Below are 22,026 nucleotides of genomic sequence, written 5' to 3'. Positions count from 1 at the left end.
GTATTTGGCTCCATCCATCTTCCCATCAATTTTAACCATCTTCCCTGTCCCTGCTGAAGAAAAGCAGGCCCAAACCATGATGCTGCCACCACCATGTTTGACAGTGGGGATGGTGTGTTCAGGGTGATGAGCTGTGTTGCTTTTACACCAAACATAACGTTTTGCATTGTTGCCAAAAAGTTCGATTTTGGTTTCATCTGACCAGAGCACCTTCTTCCACATGTTTGGTGTGTCTCCCAGGTGGCTTGTGGCAAACTTTAAACTACACTTTTTATGGATATCTTTAAGAAATGGCTTTCTTCTTGCCACTTTTCCATAAAGGCCAGATTTGTGCAGTATACGACTGATTGTTATCCTTTGGACAGAGTCTCCCACTTCAGCTGTAGATCTCTGCAGTTCATCCAGAGTGATCATGGGCCACTTGGCTGCATCTCTGATTAGTCTTCTCCTTGTATGAGCTGAAAGTTTAGAGGGACGGCCAGGTCTTCATAGATTTGCAGTGGTCTGATACTCCTTCCATTTCAATATTATCGCTTGCACAGTGCTCCTTGGGATGTTTAAAGCTTGGGAAATCTTTTTGTATCCAAATCCAGCTTTAAAATTCTCTACAACAGTATCTCGGACCTGCCTGGTGTGTTCCTTGTTCTTCATGATGCTCTCTGCACTTTAAACGGACCTCTGAGACTATCACAGTGCAGGTGCATTTATACGGAGACTTGATTACACACAGGTGGATTCTATTTATCATCATTAGTCATTTAGGTCAACATTGGATCATTCAGAGATCCTCACTGAACTTCTGGAGAGAGTTTGCTGCAAAGTAAAGGGGCTGAATAATTTTGCACGCCCAATTTTGCAGTTTTTTATTTGTTAACAAAGTTTGAAATATCCAATAAATGTCGTTCCACTTCATGATTGTGTCCCACTTGTTGTTGATTCTTCACAAAAAATTACAGTTTTATATCTTTATGTTTGAAGCCCAAAATGTGGCAAAAGGTTGCAAAGTTCAAGGGGGGCGAATACTTTCGCAAGGCACTGTATATCATATGGCAGACCCCAACATAGGGGTCTTGCTACATATATTGGGATCTCATGTTATCTGAGACAATATTTGGTATTTATACTTGTGTTTTCTCTTTTCATGGTTTTGTGTCATTCACATGTGTCTGTACATATGGGTCTAATCTGTAATTTGATGCCTTTTGGAGATTTTTCCATCTTTCCTTGGCTTCTTTATGCACATTAATACAAGTTTTTACCTGGGGTGCCCAAACTTTCGATCCCCACTGTAAATTTGCCAGACAGTCCCCCGTTAAGCAGGGAAACCCAAAAACTAAGCGCTCTCTAGCACCTACCTAGGAGGGTTCTACATTTACAACCACTTGAACCACAAGATCATGCACACTAAACTATTCATATGTATAAGCGCACAACATAGTTTGTGCAATCTGGATGTGTATGCCAAGCCAAAAACTTTTTTCTAGCATTGGACAGAGTAGAAATAAGATACAACTGCTGTTGGGGGTGAGGAAAAACCTGCAACAGGGACAGACACAGAATGAGAAAGTTTACAGGTGTTCTAGTCTTGCCTTACTTTACTAAATAAAACACGTTATGCAATTCAGATTCTGTGCCTCTTCACTCTTCCTCCAGACTCTGGGACCTTGATTTCCAAATGAAATGCAACATTTTCCACAGTCCGGGATGATTTGGGGAGTCTGACCTAAACCCCATAGAGAATCTGTGGTGTATTGTCAAGAGGAAGATGAGAGACACTAGACTCAACAATCCAGTCGAGCTGAAGGCCACTTTCAAAGCAACCTGGGCTTCCATACCACCTCAGCAGTTCCACAGGCTGATCGCCTCCATGCCATGCCTTAATAATGCAGTAATTAATGCAAAAGGAGCCCCTACCAAGTATTGAGTGCATACTATACTGTACATGGACATACTTTTCAGTAAGTCTTTTTTTTTTAAAAAAAGTTTGTAAGCCATAATCATCAAAATTAAAAGAAAGAAATGCTTGAATTATATCACTCTAGAGCAGGGGAGATTTTGAGACTTTAAATGAGGCACAAAGTATGCACAACCAAGTGCCTCCATCCAAACTTAGTTAAGAATTAAAAAGGAGCTGAGACTTTAAATGAGGTGCGCGGTATACAGTCAGTCATAGGTAAACGCATAAACACATCAATAATTCAAATATGGACATACAAAGATTATAACATAATAAAGAGTCTCATCAGCGATTGTGGTATAAAAACATTATATTCCATAATTACATGAATTCATTAAAAAAATAATGAAATGATCACATTAGAACAGTAGGAACATTGGTTTAAGAGCTTTTTGCTGCCTAAGGTTTATAATTTATATTGTATACCCTTATTTAGACACCCACTTACACTCTCTATACTCAAACCCTTTCTTTCACTTATTTTTCTCTCTTCTTTGATACTATACTATAATATTGGTTTTGAGCGAGAAAATAAAAGTTCTCCATGTGTAATAAATAATTTTAAGATACGTTCAGAAACAGCATCAAATGGTGGTTTGCAGAGCGAGAGTCAGAGAATAGCAGACACATACAAGCATTGTATAGAAATCGAGTTTAGCAATGTTCCAGCAGACACTGGGTTCCACTCCACTTGCTACAGGGGTTTCATTGACAAAAAAGGCGCTTGGATGCAGCAGAGAAACAGGTTATAACGGGAAGCTGATAATGATCACAAAGGCCAGTCAGTGTCATTGAGTATTAGTACTTCAGCAATTGAATGTCCAACAAAGAAACTTAGATCCTGGACGGGCCAGCCAGTAGTTTGTGAAGGTCCCATGCTTCTTGCATTGTGTATACAGTAATTTGTAAGAAAATGGACAAGTACATTACTGTGACAGGGAAACGCCAGAAGGACCATCTTTCACAGGCAGAAACGTTGCCAGCAGGTAGGTAAAAACAAAGTACACACAATTCCGTGCCTACTGCATAAACTGAACTGGCATATGTTTTTGTAGAGGGCATAGATGCTAAAAGATGTACAATCCCAAGCTGGACAGGTTTCCATACATTGCTTCAAGGTGATGGCATTCTGCAAAAGTCAGGGCTGTTTTATCTGCCAGTCATTGAGGCTTCACCGACAGAGATTTCAACAGCAAACACAATCCTGAAGCGAATTGTCGAAATTGCTGATTAGCTAGAACTGGACCATATAGTGTTTGTTTTTGACCAAGTTATATATGCCAAGGCTCAGCAAATGTGCTGGAAAGACAATGACCTTACTCAGCGTGTTGTATTTGGTCTAGGTTAATTTCACACATACATGTCCTATCTGGGCATTCTAGGAAAAAGGTTTGGAGATGCAGGCCTGCAAGACATACTCATTGAGTCTGAAGTTGTTGCCCCAAGATCCGTCAAAGGAGTGATCAATGGTCATCACTACAACCACAGCATGGGGGCACATAAACTTCTGTATGAGAGTCTGCAACACATCAGACTTCTCACGTTCTTAGAATCTTTGCCACCAGAGGAGAAAGATGAATGTATGGATGTCATAAATGAGCTCAAATGTGCATTCCAGGAAAGAACAATGGAGGTTTTGTGTGCAAATGATAAATTTGACAAAATGTGTTCCAAATATGTAGACTTTGTGAAAAGAAGAAGTGCAGAAAGCCGGATGATTGCCTTTTGGAGTTTATATATTGACATAGTACAGATACTCCTTCTTCTGTTTGTGAGAGCAACATGAGAATCGGACTGGCAGCTTCACCCGTCAACAATGCGCTTGATGATGCCATGATTTTTTGCTTACAATTGTATAAATTATGCTAAGTATTTACTTGCATACTGGCTGGAAATGGTCAATTTGCCCCAGGCACGTCCTTCTTGCCATAGAGAGCTCTGTGTTAAAGGCCAGTGGACAGTACACTGTCAAAGTGTCCATGGATTTTCCTTGATTGCTTGTGACCAGGCCATTGAGCAAACATGCAACAGAGATTCCAAGACAAAGGGTGGTTGGACAGGGTTAACACAGAATCGAGCTGCAGTATATCGCTGGATATTGTCGCAACATGAAAGGGCTGCCATAGCAAGACCATGTGAGGCAATGACGGGTACATGTCGTCATGCTAGGAAGCTAAAAGGCCTTGACAGCACACAAATTCACGCTGATAAAAAGGTAGTGACCAGAATAATTTACACCCTAGATTCCATGCTTAACCACTTAAGGACCGAGCCTATTTTTGACACTTTTTGTTTACAAGTTAAAATCAGTATTTTTTGCTAGAAAACTACTTAGAACCCCCAAACATTATATATATATATATATATATATATATATATATAAATATATATATATATATTTTTAGCAAAGACTCTGGAGAATACAATGTCAGTCATTGCAATATTTTTTGTCACGCTGTATTTTCGCAGCGGTCTTTCAAACGCCATTTTTTTGGGAAAAATTACGGAAAATTACATTTCACTGCATTTAAAAAATATAAACAGTAAAGTTAGCCCATGTTTTTTTTGTATATTGTGAAAGATGATGTCACACCAAGTAAATAGATACCCAACATGTTACGGTTTAAAATTGCGCACACCCGTGGAATGTCGACAAACTACGGTCAATAAAAATCTCCATAGGCGACGATTTAAATTTTTTTAACGGTTACCAGTTTAGAGTTAGAGTGTAACTCTTTTTTTTAAATTGTTGCTTACCCTCTGGCAGTTGCGTTGATACCTCACATGTGTGGTTTGAACAGCGATTTCATTCGCGGCGCGACTTCCATATGCGTTTTCTTTTGTGCGTGAGCTCACGGCGATGGGGGGGGGGGCTAAAAATGTTTTTTTCCCTATTTATTTTATTTTCTTTTTACATTTTAACACAGGTTTTTTTAAAAAAAAAAAAAAACATCTGATCACTTTTATTGCTGTCACAAGCAATGTAAGCATCCTTTGTGACAGCAATATGCAGTGACAGGTACTCTTTATGGAGGGATTATTCAGGGTACATTCACTTTTTGAAACTTCCGCCTTTAGCAGCCGAGTAACCCGGATGTGACGTCATGGATGCCGCCTCCGGGTTACGTCATCAGAGACCCAATCGAAGCCGCATCCGGCTTAGTTTGGGACTCCATCCAGCAGGCAGATGCGCCGGCTGGTTGCTCGGGTCTCCTGGTGGGATGGGAGACTCGGGCAGAGCCGCGGAAGGCGGCGGGAGGGGGGACGTCCCCTCCCACTTTCATCGGTCGGTACCGCCGGAAAACAGACCGCTGGCTCTAAACAACGGTACCGGGATGATGCCTCTAGCTTAACAACCACTTAAAGTCAGCCGATGTAGGGATACGTCAGTTTGCGTTAAGTGGTTAATCCATTTGACACACACCTGGGTGGCATTGTATGTATTAGCTCTGGGACAGTCGCAGCTGAAGAAACCATGAAAGATTTGCTCACAGCTTCAGAAAAGGGGGAAAACGCTGTCAAAGAGCTTATGAACCAAAGACTGTTATCACCATCGGTTGACATATTTTCTCCCATCAAAACACAAAAATTAAGGACCTTTAGTGACCAAGCAAAGACAAAAAAGAAATCTGCAGCAGGCAAGGAAGTGATTCTGCGTGACAACAAGAAGCTTTTCTCCAGACTACTCGTCATAGGTAAAAGTAGAAAGATAGACCTGTGGGAAATTCTGTCCTCCTCTTTGGAAACTGTCTCATATCCTTTAGCTAGTGCTGATGGTTCACTTGCTAAGTCAGCTTTTTTGGATCTACTGGAAACCAAATGTGAAGAAACCAAATGTTGACAACATTCCGGATGATGGAACTTTTCTCTTCGATGGCATGGCAGTCATTCAAGCCATTCGGTCGAGTGCTCTGAAGCACAACTGTACATGGATAGACTTTGTGATTGACCGGTATCCTGAAATGAGTATTAAAAATCTAGAACTATCACGTAGAGCTGGTGGTGGTAAACAACAGGTAAAAATTTATGGACGGGATCAAAAGACACCAACACATTGTAAAAAGTTCTATCAGATGGAACAAACAAAGAGGCACTGGCAGAATTCCTCTATGTTGTGTGGCAAGATGCTGATCTTACAACTGTGGGTGAAGACTTAAGCTTGTACATACATTGAGACCTGTGTCACTGCCTGACTCAAACTCTTGTGACAAAATGTGACACCAGGGAGTTTTTTATGCAAACATGCTGCATAGAAGCATCAGACTGTAGTCATCAAGAGCTCTGATACTGATGTGGCAGTGATTGCTTTAAGTGTTCAGAAAGATTTACCATGTGGGCTGTATTTTTTCACAGGGGTTGGCAACAAAACATGGATCATTGACTTAGCAAATGTGTCATCAGATCTTGGCACAAGTGTGTGTTTGGCACTTATTGGTATCCAGGGCTTTTTTTCTCAGAATATAGGTGCAGGAACTCCTCCTTTCTGGGTATCCCCCCTTGTCTCTGCCACTATCAACCTTCCAGCATCGTTCCTTGGTTCCAACCCCCATCCACCTCCCAGTACTGCCCCTTTCAGAGAATATAGAACCAAGTAACATTTGTGGTATAACATTTGTTAACTATAACAAGAAAAGCAGTCAAATAGATCCCCTGCAGCCAGGAACAATGGATTCCCCCAGCAACAATGGACCACCTGCAGCAAAATACCCCCCAGCAACAATAGACCCCCGGCAGCAAAAACAGATCCCACCTGCAGCCAGCATCAGTAGACTCTCCAGACCCCTCCCAGCAACAACTATCACCCAGCAACAGAAGAGCCACCTCCAGCAACAATAGATTTCCCAAAGCAACAAGAGACCTCCCCCTCAGGTAAAAATAGATCCCCTCCAATGACAATAAATCCCCAGTAGCCAGCATCAATAGATCCTGTAGCACACCCCAGCACCCCTTGCCATTACATACATTTAGTGCTGGAGGTGCCGGAACTGTGTTCCCCTGCGTTCCCGCTGAAAAAAAGCCCTGTTGGTATCCATAGTTTCCAGGTTGTGACTCTACAAGCACCTTTTATGGCAAAAGAAAGGCATTTTCTGTTGTTGCGAGAAAGAGGAATACCTGACTTCATTTACAAATCTGGGTAGCAGTTTTAACCCTGGGCCAGTCTACCTTTGAACTACTTTGCAAATATGTGTGCCCCCTGTATGGCCAGTCATCTGCAAAAATAGTGAAATTGTGCAAATTTTTCCCAAGAAAAAGAGGAAAGAGCTACATTGGATGATAGCTCTGATGACAGTGCTAAGGATGAGACTGATGAGTAAAGCCACTGTTTCATAATTTAGCATGATTTTTGAGCTATAATAAATCTATTTTAGATCGTCAGTTTTTGGCATTATGGGGGATGGGGTTGCTTTTTAAATCATTTCAGCCAACTTGTGGCAAAGTGTGCTGCTTTTTTAACTTTCTTTGATTACACAGTGCCTACTGACATTTTTGATGAAAACAACATCTCAGCTTTAATACATTTACAATGTATATGTTTAATTTAGCTTGGTGCCAATCTGTGAAGTTAAAGCGTATTTTCTACAACTTTACCATATTTCATGGTCTAATAAACAAAAAATCTGCGCTAATTCAAATGAAAGTATCTCAAATATATTGTGCTAACATGTAAATAAAATATACTACAATAATAATAATGGTGACAAAATCCATAGATATATCCGGTGCAAATAAAAATATTTGATGAATTAATTACAGTGCAGAAAAAAAGTCCAAATAAACGTCCAAATAAATCGTGTTAAACAGCAATCCTGAGTGTGTAAAAAAATCTTCCAATATGACATTAATCTTGGTGATCAAATTCAATACTTGCAAAATGTTCCTCTTATCACTCAAAACAAACAGGTGTGTAGTGGCCGCTTACCTCAATACACACCAAACAAAGTGTGTCTAATCCAAGCTCTTTAACAATATTCCAGAGTGGATGGATGGTGGGATCCCAAAAGCGAGCAGTGATTAATTTCCTCCAATTCCTGGCCACCTATAAGCTCTCCGCTGTGCAGGCGTGTCTCAAGCGTATCTCATGGCGATGATAATTACGGAACACTCATGGTGCAGTACTTCCAAACAAGTTTAATAAAATATAAGTAATGCACTTACAATGCAAGATAAAAAATGAGCAGTTACCGCCAGAGCGGTATAATGCCGAACTTCCGGTTATGGCCGTAAACACGGAAGTGACGTCACCCGGCTCCTCCCGACGCGTTGCGTCACTACGCACCTGACTTTCTCAAGGCATCATTTCATGGTCTACATTCACTCTTAAATATACTAATGCACCAATATCTGTCTCAAATGTTACGCTCATGTGTAAATGTCAGTTTGAGAGATATTTTGTGTTGCTAATGAATAGAAAAGTTACAAGCAAAACCAGCACCATAAGATTTTCGTTTTTTTTTGGTTCAGAATTACATAATTTATGGAACGTGACAAAAAAACTGCAGGATACTTTGTGGAGAACTTTTAACATAAAGTCCATAGGGGTGTTGTCTATGCAAAAATGCATTTAAAAAGTAGTGCCCAAGTGTGGGAACGAAAATAGTTTTCTAGACACTTTTTCCTAGTTCACCTTAGTGCCTATAGGTAAGAGTTAAACATCTATTTGAGGGCATCTGCCTCATCTTTTCAGTTGACTGCAGATGATTTTTTTGTAGTAATGTACTTTACATCTTACTTTCAATAAAAAAAATCAATGCAGAAAATAATACTAGATATAGACAGTCCCTGAGTTACAAAAATCCAACTCACATATGACTCACAAACGTAGGGAGATAACAGGAAGTAAGAAGAAATCTACCCCTAGAAAGGGGAATTCACTCCTGTAAGAGTTATCATGGGAAAAAAGTGTCTCCACTGAAGCTTTATCACCAATCCTTGTTTACACAACAACCCAAAATCTTAAAATCCAATTGTCACAGGGACAGAAAGTGAGGTGAAATCTTCTGAACAGGGGCACAGACAGCAAAACAAACATTACAGGGGTGTTAACCATTCCCTATGCTATCCAAAAAATGTAAAAATTTTTTTTTTGGCTGAAGTATTGCAGTATGAATGCCTGTACTAAAATGTTAAGGGATCCAAAAAACTGCTTTTTCCAATTGACATATCTGTAACTTTGGAGGCCCTAAATCTTCATGGGTCCAAGACACAGCCATGAATAATAGGAAATCCTGTCTTAGTGTGAATTCATATCTTCGCCCCATGTTTGGTTTTCTTCCAGGTGTTCCAGTTTCCTCCCACAATTCTAACACCCCCTAATACGGGAATTCCCTTTCATCAGACTGGTCCTAATGAGTGTATGAAAGAAGAGACTGTGACCTACTACAGAGCAGGAGCTGCTGTACGTTATTCAATGTTCCCTGTAACATAATGTGAAAAAGATGGCAATAATATGTAAAAGAATAATATAAATTATATAAATATTAATAGCTTAGCAAACATGTTTGCTATTATCCTACAAATGACATTTAAAGTCATAGTAAAGTGTTGTTTTTTTTTTATGACAAACATGTTATACTTACCTGCTCTATGCAGTTGGTTTTGCACAGAGTGGCCCAGATCCTCCTCTTCTCGGGTCCCTCTTCTGTGCTCCTGGCTTCTCCCTCCTGTTGAGTGCCCCCACAGCAAGCAGCTTGCTATGGGGGCCCCCCGAGCTGAGTCACAGCTCCCTGTGTCCATTCAGACACGGAGCCGTGACAAGGCCATGCCCCCCCTCTCTCCTGATTGGCTAAATGATTTTGATTGACAGCAGCGGGAGCCAATCACGCCTTGCTACTGTCTCAGCCAATGAAGAGGGGAGTCCCGGGCAGCTTAGACACTTCTGCAACATCGCTGGATAAAGATGGGCTCAGGTAAGTATTAGGGGGGCTGCTGCACACAGAAGATTTTTTAATCTTAATGCATAGAATCCCTTAAAATAAAATATAAAAATTCTGCCTTTACAATCCCTTTACCAATCACCCAGCCATAACTGCGAGTACAACTTCAGAGTATAAGCCTATGATGTCTAAGCTATAAGTATTTATATCCGTTTTACAGCTCAACATAACCTAATACTTGGACAGCGCACACTGTTCTTTTCCTCTGGTGCTTCATAAGTAAAAGCCCACTACAGACAAAATAAAAATGAGCAAATCCATTATATGCAACATGCGGCAGAGTTAAAATAAAAGAATAAACATAAAACTCCCCACACCGTTACAGAAATGTACAAATAACACATGTATTTAAGTTTGCTGTGCTGACTATTCCTTTGGTGTGAGTATTATTAGATACAACGTGTTCTCCATGTGTTACATAACATCTGAAATGTTCACTTGCTCATCACCAAGTTGCATTTATGGAAATTTGATCTGAAGAATTATAAAGGCTGCCACAGCTGACTTCTTCTGAATATACTAGTTTCCCATGTCCCAGTGTTGTGACTGTCTTATCATTCTTTTCATTTTTCATCTGCAGTGCTGCAGTGCCACTGCCATCCACCCTGCAGCACCAGCTTCTTCAACTGTCAAACCTCAATTACAGCCTCAGCCTGGAGCCGCGGGAAGGCCCCTTTAAGCCCTCCTTGTCTCATGTGACATAACTCCCTTCCATCCCATTGTACCACAACAGTTTCTGAGGTCTGATTAGTGGATTTTAGTGAAGGGGGCTCTGTGCAGAGAGAGTCCTGTATTGTGGTGGTGGGAGATCTGTACTGGGGCAAAGCTCTAGTCTGGGAAGCAAGAAGCTCTGTATTGGGGAAGATTTGGGGGGCCTGTAAATTCCATACTCCTGACCCATTCCCCTTGTGCATTACATGCTTCTGACCAGTGCACTCTGTGGGGTTTATTTACTAAAGCTGGAGGGTGCAAAATCAGTCACACTTCTGCATAGAAATCAATAAGTTCCCAGGTTTTATTGCCAAAGCTTAATTGAACAAACTGAGGTTAGAAGCTGATTGGTTTCTCTGCTGAAGCGAGACTGCTTTTGCACTCTCCAGCTTTAGTAATGAAACCCCTGTGTGTTAAGTACTACTGCACTCTGTTCACCATGCTCTCCTGACACCTGCACTCTGTGAGTTAGATACCCCTGGCCACAGTACTCTGTGTTTTACATACCCCTTTGCTCTGTGTGTTGTGCACTCCTGACCTCTGCACTCTGTGAGTTACATACCCCTGGCCACAGTACTCTGTGTTTTACATACCCCTTTGCTCTGTGTGTTGTGCACTCCTGACCTATGCACTCTGTGAGCTATGTACTCCTGACCTCTGTGCATTCCTCACTCCTGAGCACTTTACTCTCTGCGTCGGGTAATTCTGACCTCACACTCTGTGCATTATGTATTTGTGACCCCTGTGCTCTGTGCATTATGACCTCCTAATCCAGTACTCTGTGTGTTACATACTCATGACCCTTGCACTCTGTGTATGTCTTACTCCTGACCTCTGATCCCTAATCTCGGTGAGCTTTGAACTCATGACGGATGGACTTTGTATTTTTAGCAGTCCTGAGCCCTGCATTCTGTACGTAACATACTTTTGGCTCCCGCTGCTGCTAGCTGTGGTGTACTTTGTGCAGTATATGTTCTACTGACCCCTGCATTCTGTGCAATATGCACCCTGCACCCTATCCGTTATGCATCCCTGACCCCTGCACTCTGTGCAATACGCATTCCTGCCCCCTGCACTCTGTGTTATATACTCCTTACACCTGTACTCTGCATTGTGTCATGGCATTGCTTTATTACCTGCCTAACTTTGCTTATTATAGCACCATAGAGTATGTTTTATGCTGTATAAAAATAAATGAATAATATTGTTATCCAGACAGGTGCAGAATGTCGTTTTTCAGTGATTGCGTAACATCTGCCATTTATTCGTGTGCACACTAGTTTCTGTGACTCATGTAAGAAAGATTGACTTTCTGTGTGAGTGCATATGCTGTCACAATGATACATACTCTTTGTGATACAGTAACTTGGCTATGGAATTAATTTTCATGTATTTGTGTGTAGTTCTTGTCCAACCTGCAGCCACACCCCTCATCGTACAATAGAGGAAAATCCTCCTGATGTTATAACCATGTATATAGCTTTTTCAGTTTAGCAATGCAGGAAAAATGTAAACACAAGTGACGCATTTGGAATGATGCAGTTACATAAGAGAAGGGGACGTCATTGTTATGTGAAACAATTTACCAGTGATCACGCATCACAATACCAGATGTCATGTAGTCATCAGCTTTGTGAGGACGTTTTGAGTATTTGTGGTTTCAAAATGAAGCTTTTCACTGAAACAGGAATAAATTCTTCATACCTACTTGAAGTACATTGCAAGGTATATACAAAAAATATTTTATATATAATCAAAAAACAAAGATTAAAGTGGTTCTAAGGGCAAAAAAAACACAAAAAAAACCTTCTGGGTGTAAGCTCCACCCCAGCCCCCCCCCCCCATGCATCAAGGTAAAAAAAACTTCTGGGTGCAGCTCCCCCCCAGCCCCCCTATGCATCAAGGTAAACAACCTTCTGGGTGCAGCTCCCCCCCAGCCCCATCTCGATCTAGTGCAAGAGAGCAGCTGCTCCCTGGGTCTCTCCTCTCATTGGCTCACACAGCAGTGGGAGCTATTGGCTCCCGCTGTTGTCAATCACAGCCAGTGAGCCAATGAGGAGAGAGCAAAAGCAGGGCCAAGCCATGCTCTGTGTGTGACTGGACAATGTCCATTTACAGAAGTGTGGCTCGGGAGTGAGTCTGCTTGAGTGCTCCCATAGAAAGAGGCTTGCTATTGGGTGCCCTCTGCAAGGTGAAGGAGACAGGACCACTGGCGGGGGACCCAAAAAGAAGAGGATTGGGTCTGCTCTGTGCAAAACCATTGCACAGAGCAGAAAAGTATAACATGTGGAACAGGAATATTGGAAAATTTTCACTCGATCAGCAGCTGCAGCCAATAGGCTGCAGTGCTGATTAGTGTATTATGACAGCAGAAGAGTCATCACTGATAGAATACAATAGCACAGAGGGCAGGATTCTTCTAGCTACCTTAAATGTGTGACTGGGGAATTCAGTTTTTTCTTGACCAGTCCTCTTGGCTGATCAAAAAACAAACATCTGTGGGAAGCCTAAAGAGGAACTTCAGTCTAAGAATACAAAAAAAGTTAAAAGTCAGCAGCTACAAATACTATACCTGTTGACTTTTATTAACCACTTCCATACCGGCGTATAGTCAAATGACGCCAGCAGGAAGGCTCTCTCGATCCGGGTGGGCGTCATATGACCCAGAGGGCGCGCAGCGCGGCGATCAAGGATGAGGCTCGTCCCTCGGACAGAGCCCATCCCTGATCAAGGTAAACAGCCAATAGAAATTGGTAAGAAGAAAATCCACGCTAAGGTTATCCAAGGAATAGGAAAGGATATATATTTAAATCGGCTGCAGCCTACCCTAGACTACAGTCCAAAGACTGTATAAAATAGTAAGTAGAAAATAGGGTAATTGGCGCTGCCTGTATAATGGGTGTGAATAAAATGAATAATTAAGTATAAAACTGTGATGTGGCTGTGCACACAATATATGTGTAAAATGGAGCAATACTAAATATATATTAAAAATGCATTTTAAAATATATATGCAATCAACACCTAATAAAATGCAATATAAGTGAATGACCAGTGAAAAACGTGGAGAAAGTGCAAAGTGCGTACCAAAAACAATAAATAGTAAGTGGTATGATAAGATCTGAATAAAGAAGTAGATGCAATAGTAGAAATAGTATATGCTGGTGAAATACAGTGCTTGGTAAATTGCACTGAAAATAAAGTGAATGAAAGATTTTTGAAACAGATAAATGAGTGAGTCACACAACAAATAGTGCGAAAATAAATATTTTGAAACAGATAAATAAGTGAGTCACGCAACAAATGGTGCAAGAATGTGCACAATAAATGACAGCTAGATTTCTGGCTGGAATAAAGTCCAATAGGCCAATATTGAAAAAGAGAAAAGGAAATTAGTCCATGACCTTAATAGATGTGCGGATATGTAGTGGGAACAACCTTACGATAACCCCAAGGTGGGTGACTGGCGAGGTGCGGGGTGACCCCTAGTAAAAAGACCTACTAACCAGATATACTACCCACCCCACACAGGGGTATAGAGCGGGTATTGGAATATGGCTGGGTACTCCTTCCTTTGACTCCTTAGCTCCCTTCTGTGCTGGGGGAAAGTGTTGTGGGCTGTCCCTGGGGGTCCGGGGTGTCCCAAAGAGAAAACAGGCTTAGTGGGATCTTCTCCTGGTATGGTAGTGTAATATCCGGCGGTCCGTGAGTGGGGTCCGGTCACTCGATGGTATGTACGGTATTACACCTTTATTCAAATGAATATACAATAAATGGGTACTCACATATAAAAAATGAATTCAGAGCGTGTAAATGGCATCCTGGAACGCAATGCGTTCCACCAGGATACCAGAAACGGAAGTGACGTGACGGCGCTGTACGCGTTTCATCATCAGAAATTGGCTGTTTACCACGTGATCGGCTGTGTCAATGAGCGGCTCCAGCGCGAGCCGCTCGTTCTCTCCGCAATGCGCGGCGATCAGGGATGAGGCTTGTCCCTCGGACAGAGCCCATCCCTGATCAAGGTAAACACCCAATAGAAATTGGCTGTATACCACGTGATCGGCTGTGCAAATGAGCAGCTCCAGCTCGAGCCGCTCGTTCTCTCCGCAATGTGCCCCCCCCCCCGGGGGCACGCAGTGATCGGGGACGAGGCTTGTCCCTTGGACAGAGCCCATCCCCGATCTAGGTAAAGAGCCAATGAAATTGGCTTTTTACCACGCGACCGGCTGTGATTGGTCACAAAATGTCAGCGAAAACAGTAACTAGCTGTTACCCTGTTCTCCTCCTCACACAGTGATCTTGTGTGAGCAGGAGATTGTGGTAACAGCTAGTTACTGATCATAGTGCACCCCAAACACACTGATTGCTCCCCCCCCAATAAAGAGTACCTGTCACTAACCCATCAAAGTACCTGTCACCAGCCCATCAGAGTACACGAGTACCTGTCACCAGCCCATCAGGTACTCTGATGACAGGTATTTGGGTACTCTGGTGGGCTGATGACAGGTACTCGGGTACTCTGATGGGCTGGTGACAGGTACTTGGGTACTTTGATGGGCTGGTGACAGGTACTCGGGTACTCTGATGGGCTGGTGACAGGTACTCGGGTACTCTGGTGACAGGTACTCGGGTACTCTGATGGGCTGGTGACAGGTATTTTGGCCCAAATTTATGAAAAAAAAAATTACTTATTTGCAAAATTTTATAATAGAAACTAAAACAAAATGTTTTTTTTTTCAAAATTTTCGCTCTTTTTTTCACTTATATCGCAAAAAATAAAAAACCCAGTGGTGATTAAATACTACCAAAAGAAAGCTCTATTTGTGTGAAAAAAATGATAAAAAATGTCAGCGTTGTATGACTGAGTAATTATCAATCAGAGTGTGAGAGCGATGAAAGCTGAAAATTGGTCTGGGCAGGAAGGGGGTGTAACTGCTCTGTATGGAAGTGGTTAAACATGCACTTACCAGTCCAGGGATCCAACGTTGTCCTGTCAAGTTCTTTGCTGGTCAAGTTCTTTGCTGGTCTTTGGGGGTCCCCAGTGCCGCCATCTTGAATGTGGGAAGCCAGTTGTGACTTCCTGGTTCTTTACAGCCAGCTCCCAGATACTCATGCACAAGACATTTTGTGCTTTCTCAATGGTCCCGCAGTATCCTGTGACCTGTAACATGTCCCAGGAGATTGTGGGCGGGGCAGGGCAACTTCTGCTTTGCACCTGTTAGAAATGCAGTAGATATTCACTCCCAGAATAAAAGAATAACAAAAAAAAATTCAAAAGTGGGAGGGGGGAGAGGAGAAAAAGGTGGAACTTTTCATTCAGGGGATCATTATACAAGAGACAAACTGTTTGAAGTATCGTGCTTTTCATAGAGAGTGGTACTTTGACAGAAGCAGTTCGCAGCCTCAGGCTGTTAAAAGTTTATTTAAAAAAACATTATTTATTTTGAAAGGTTTAAGAAAAGATTATTATAACCTAGTAAAATGCAAAATGTATTTTTCCATTTGCCAGCTTATAAAAAAAATCTGAGCATAGTATTTTTTTAAACACTGTACGAAAAAAACTCCTATGTATATAAAAAAATACTTCCTGTGCTGCGGAGCTATTTTGGGGTGGCATTCAAAATAGATAGCACTACGGCGTATCAAAGCATGTAACATGGTGCGAGTTGCCCATTATTTTCAAGTCAACCAAGACATACAGACACTAGTAACTCTGTCCTGGGAATTCAGGGGTTGAAGACTTCCGGTCTCCTATAGTTCCTTACATCGTTCTGAGACCATATTGGTGTGTTCTCTGGGCCTGAGTTCTTGGGTCTGTACACCTGCAGAGAGAAAGAGAGAATAGAACATGCAAACATGAGTGGGCCAAAATTCCTAGATGGAGAGTAACAAAGGCAGAAATAGAGGTAAGCTCAGCACAAAACAGGGATTGGATTGGTGCATTTCACCCAGGGCAGTGCCTGGGCCCCCATGCCCCTTTGTTGCCATCCCTTACCTATAAGCCTTCAATGCAAGGATAATTGATTTCATAGTTTTGGCTCTCATTGACTTTTTAAGGTTCAGATTCAAAATCTGAACTTGGGATATATTTCAAAACCTCCCCCAAACTGAACCTGGGTACATTGGGCCCATGTCTAGTCAGAAACTATGGTGGGCAGATCTCACTGTTGGAGACCAAAGGCTGACTCAGCCCACCAGACCCCATCTAAATTGTGAAAAGTCCCTTTTGGGTAGACATTTAAAATGCCTTGAGTTTAGGATCCAGAATAGTACGATATTTGATATTCAGCAACTAGTAAAAAAAGAAGTGCCTCCAAGATAAAAAGGTGTAAGGCCCATTTACACTATGGCGATTAAATTACCATATGTGTGTTAATTCATGCTATGGGGTGCATTAACACATACTGGCAGCCTATTCTTTTGAAAGGCACCAAAAAAAATGAATGTAGCATTTTTGGAGGCACGCCACAAGTGCATTACAATGCAAACTTAATGACCATTTAATTTTCTTGTTGAAGAACTGGATTGAATTCCTTGTTGTGTAAGCATGCATTTATCCGTAAAGCATGATTGCATCATTTGTCAGTCATGCAATTAGTAAAACTTCTGTAAATAGATCATGTAAAGAATTACATTCACAATTTGTCTTCAGCTGTCCTCAGATAAACCTTCTTTATGCAGAATAAGCCCTCTGGTAATAAAAAAGAGCAATGTACCCACAGCTAAACAAATAGGTTACACAATAAAATCTCTTTGGTTACATACATGACTTCTATAGACAGAATGGTCCATAGCAAGCAATACTGGAGGAGCAGATAATGAAGTCTATAACCTTTGTGCTGAAAATGGTACCTGTAGGGAAAAGTAAATGTGTACCATTTCCAAGTACTGCAGACAGTAAAATATTATAGGCTGTATTAAAAATGCAGAACAGCCTTAGATGGGGGTGGGGTGTCTTTTAGATTATATGAACCATGCATAAACTACCTTAAAATTGAATTATAGCTGTTTTTTTTTGTTAAATGTGAGAAGAAAGGTTTTCTTTGCAGAAAATACATATGCCCCCTCTGCAGTAATGGCTTCTTACCTTACTGTTCGGATTTTTTTTAAACAGGGATATTTATGCTTGAGAAATGTATTTAGGTGGTATTTTTTGTTTGGGATATTACATACTGCATTCTGTGGATAGGGCTGCATATTACATACTCATAACTCATGTATGCTGTACACTGAATTGTGTGTTACTTACCCCTGCACTTTGTGCTTCACATACTCCTGACCCCTGCAGTTTGTGGTTTGCAAACTCCTAACCCTTGTGCTATGTACCTTATGCACACCTTCCAACTTTTTGAGATGGGAGCAAGGGACACCTATTAGCAAACGTATGTAAGCATAGGACACACCCCCTGCCACACCCTCTTAAAGGAGAATTATGCAAAAAAATTATTAGTAAAATCCACGAGTGCCTTTTTTTTTTTTTTCCTTCACAACTCTTCCTTCATACTGCCCTTTGAAATTTAAAAATGCAGCAATTTAGAAATTGGATGAAAGGTTTAGCATTGAGAAACAGTTTTTGAAAGAAAAAAAGTGCATTTTATATACAACTATATAGATCAGACCAAAATGATGGACGAATGAGGATGAAAGAGGCACAGAGGGACTTTGATCCAAATGAGGGCCATTTCCTCGAAATCAGGGACAGTTGGGAGCTATATTTCTGTACAAAAATGGGTTGGAGGTGGAGGGACGGGGAGATCCCCCCGGGAATGGTTGCAATGAGGGGCTCACTGGGATTACGGTGCAAACAAAATAACTTTATTGGTGAAGATGTACACACATGCACAAAACAATTTTACAATCAATAAAACAAGTGTGGAAACTCATCAGGTGAACTGATTGACTCTGTAGACCCCTGGGGTGTCAAGATCATACAGACAGCAAATAAAACACGTGGAGGTCCCCACCCATCCAGTCCCAAGATAGCACTGTTGAGGACGGGCTTGGTGTGATTAGTCGAGAAAGACCGACCTGAAAATCACTCTGAAAGCCCAAGCAACTGTGCTTGTGGCCAGGAAGAAGACTCATAAGGAGCCCTGTGAAGAGAAAAAATTCAGGATATCCTCCTTCATCAACTGCAGTACCTCGAAACTCCTATACCAGATCACATGCCCTTGTGGCAAACATTATATAGGGAAAACCAAGAGGACATTAAGAATCAGGATAGGGGAACATCTAAAAAGCATAAGGCTGAAGGAGGACACCCCACTTGCACAACATTTCCTGGAATTTCACGGAGGTAACCCTAGGGGCCTGAAAGTCAAGGGGTTTTGGGCCCTCAATATTTCACCCCGGAGGGGGGACTTTGACAAGGCACTCCTTAGAGAGGAAAAAGCCTGGATCTTTCGGCTTTCCACACTTACACCATATGGATTCAACAATGAGCTAAGCCTTAAGATCTTCTTGGACCCCTAAATTCGGCCTCCACCCTCTATATTCTCATTATCTGGTCAAAGGTCCCTTAATAGCTCTGACTAAAAATCTTCCTCTATACTAGGGGTTGACTGCTTACTATCCCCCTTAGTAAAGGGATATGCTCAAATTCCCACTTAATTTTTCATGATTCCTGTGCCTTTTGAAATATACCTATCATATAACTGTATATCCATTTCCTAACAAGCCATAGAGCAGAATGCACAATATTACATTCTGCAAGGATGACCACGCTCTGCACCAGAGTTGTAACCCAGTACATGCCGGTTTACTTATGGGATTATGTATCTACTTATTATTCCACCCTATTTGTACATTGAAGGGTCCCTCTTTATCTCTGTTATTGCTAAGCAAGAGTTAAAGCTACCTAGACCTTGGCCCCGTGATATGAGAGACTTGTGTGCCCCTCCTGCATGGAAGGGGGAGGCTTTTTATTACTTTTTACCGCCAGGCTTTTACATGGTCATATCTGGCCGACATCGGGAACAGAACTTGCAATGCATTACAATGGTAATGTAGTGGTAGTACCACATCTTTACCACCAGATGGCCTCAGTCTGAACGTCTCCGGGAGCACTTAATTGCTAAATATGGTTTCCACGGACACAGCCTATAAAAACGTACCCCGGAGAACGTGATGACATCCTGAGGAAGCGTGCGCAAGCACGCGAAACGCGTCAACATCACACGTTGACGCCACGCCCATCCTTCGTCCCTGCAGGAGATCGAAACTGACTGGCTGAATATCTTCACCGTGATCCGGAAGCAGTACCGGGACTTCACCCGGACACGGAATCGAGTCTGCCCCTACAGCTCCTTTGACGGTGAAGGCTCCAACGCCACTGGCAGCAACAAGTCCAACGGACTACTGGACAACCCATCACCGGCGTCTGCTACCCCTGACTATGACCTAAGTGCGGAGTTCGGCACCAACATCCCTGAATCCACGGATGAGTACGGGTGATTCCTGGTAAGACCTATACATTCCTTTACACATATCCATTATTGGATCTTCTACTAAGTATGGTCGCTACACCACATCCCCGGAACCCCTAGCAACTCCAGCCAATGGTCTGATCGGGACTCTCCCTATGCAGATTGACTCTTACATATCCCTTTATTGCTCCAGTTCTGCCATGCCCTGGATAGTCAGTCAGTAAGTACAGATCTTTGGCGATCAGCCACCACTTGGGGCTAGTTTATAGTTCCCTTTTTTTCTAACACGGGGGATCTTACCTTGGAGACATTTCTTCCTCCCACTGCTGTTTAAGCTATATGGCTGTTTAAGCCAGGATCCCTCCAACACACTTTACCATATACTGCAATTTGCTGTTTAAGCAATTTGGCTGGTTAAGCCACGATCCCTCCAGCACAGGAAGCCGTGCACTGCCCCATGGGGCCAGGTTTCTCTGGAGGTTTCTAGCTAGGAAATGAGACTCACATTATAGGAGGTTTGCCCTTGCTGTTTTACACTCCATGAGATCATGTTGCCACATTTTGCCCTTCTTTTGTGATGTACTGTTAACACTTGATGACATTCTGTCACATATTGAGTGATTTTCCCAGCATCCCTCACACTCTCCATGGGCATACCCAGGCGCCTTCTCCACAGGGCTTCTTATGAGTCTTCTTCCTGGCCACAAGCACAGTTGCTCGGGCTTTCAGAGTGATTTTCAGGTCGGTCTTTCTCGACTAATCACACCAAGCCCGTCCTCAACAGTGCTATCTTGGGACTGGATGGGTGGGGACCTCCACGTGTTTTATTTGCTGTCTGTATGATCTTGACACCCCAGGGGTCTACAGAGTCAATCAGTTCACCTGATGAGTTTCCACACTTGTTTTATTGATTGTAAAATTGTTTTGTGCATGTGTGTACATCTTCACCAATAAAGTTATTTTGTTTGCACCGTAATCCCAGTGAGCCCCTCATTGCAACCATTCCCGGGGGGATCTCCTCGTCCCTCCACCTCCAACCCATTTTTGCCCATGTCTTTCAGGTTGCGCAGGGTTCCCGGTCCTACTTGACCGTGTGGTACGTGTCCAATTTGATTCTCGCCGACCAATTTAGTCTGGCTTGAGAACACCTCCTTCGGCCACTCAGTCTTTTATGTCTTTTTTGCCTATATTTCTGTACGCCTAATCCATGCGCTCTGTGCAATACATACTCCTGGTCCTTGCATTCTGTGCAATACATACACCTGGTCCTTGTACTCTGTGCAATACTTACTCCTGGTCCTTGTACTCTGTGCAATACATACTCCTGGTCCTTGCATTCTGTGCAATACTTACTCCTGGTCCTTGTACTCTGTGCAATACATACTCCTGGTCCTTGCATTCTGTGCAATACTTACTCCTGGTCCTTGTACTCTGTGCAATACATACTCCTGGTCCTTGCATTCTGTGCAATACTTACTCCTGGTCCTTGTACTCTGTGCAATACATACTCCTGGTCCTTGCATTCTGTGCATTACATACTCCTGACCCTTGCACTCTGTGCCTCATGTACTCCTGACCCCTTGGCTCTGTGATTTACGGTCTCCTAACCCCTGTGCTTTATGAACAGTATATAGTTGATCTGGTTGTAAAAAAAGACACAAGTCCATCTGTCAATGACACTGACATTGTGGCTACTTTCTGCCCCCTGGGCAAAGATGGCTGTCTTATCCAAAAGCCCTCAAGTTTCAAGGTCATACATTGCATTATGATTTAAAAAGAATTATTGCAGGACAATCCGTACATAAAAGAGTTGGGGATGCAAATTTACAAATTTACAACCCACGGGATTTGCCTTAAATATAACTGTTGTACAGGGAAAAAAAATTCTAGAAAGGCAATAAACAATGTAATTGTTTTCCCATTGACAGCACAGAAAATAACTTCACGTGGACAAAGAATATACAGGTTAAAAGCAAGCAATATTCAGGGTAAATTG

The sequence above is a fragment of the Pelophylax lessonae genome, assembly GCF_965119305.1.
Source record: "Pelophylax lessonae genome assembly, chromosome: 2".
NCBI classification, from domain to species: domain Eukaryota; kingdom Metazoa; phylum Chordata; class Amphibia; order Anura; family Ranidae; genus Pelophylax; species Pelophylax lessonae.
This window is presented reverse-complemented; position numbering follows the sequence as displayed.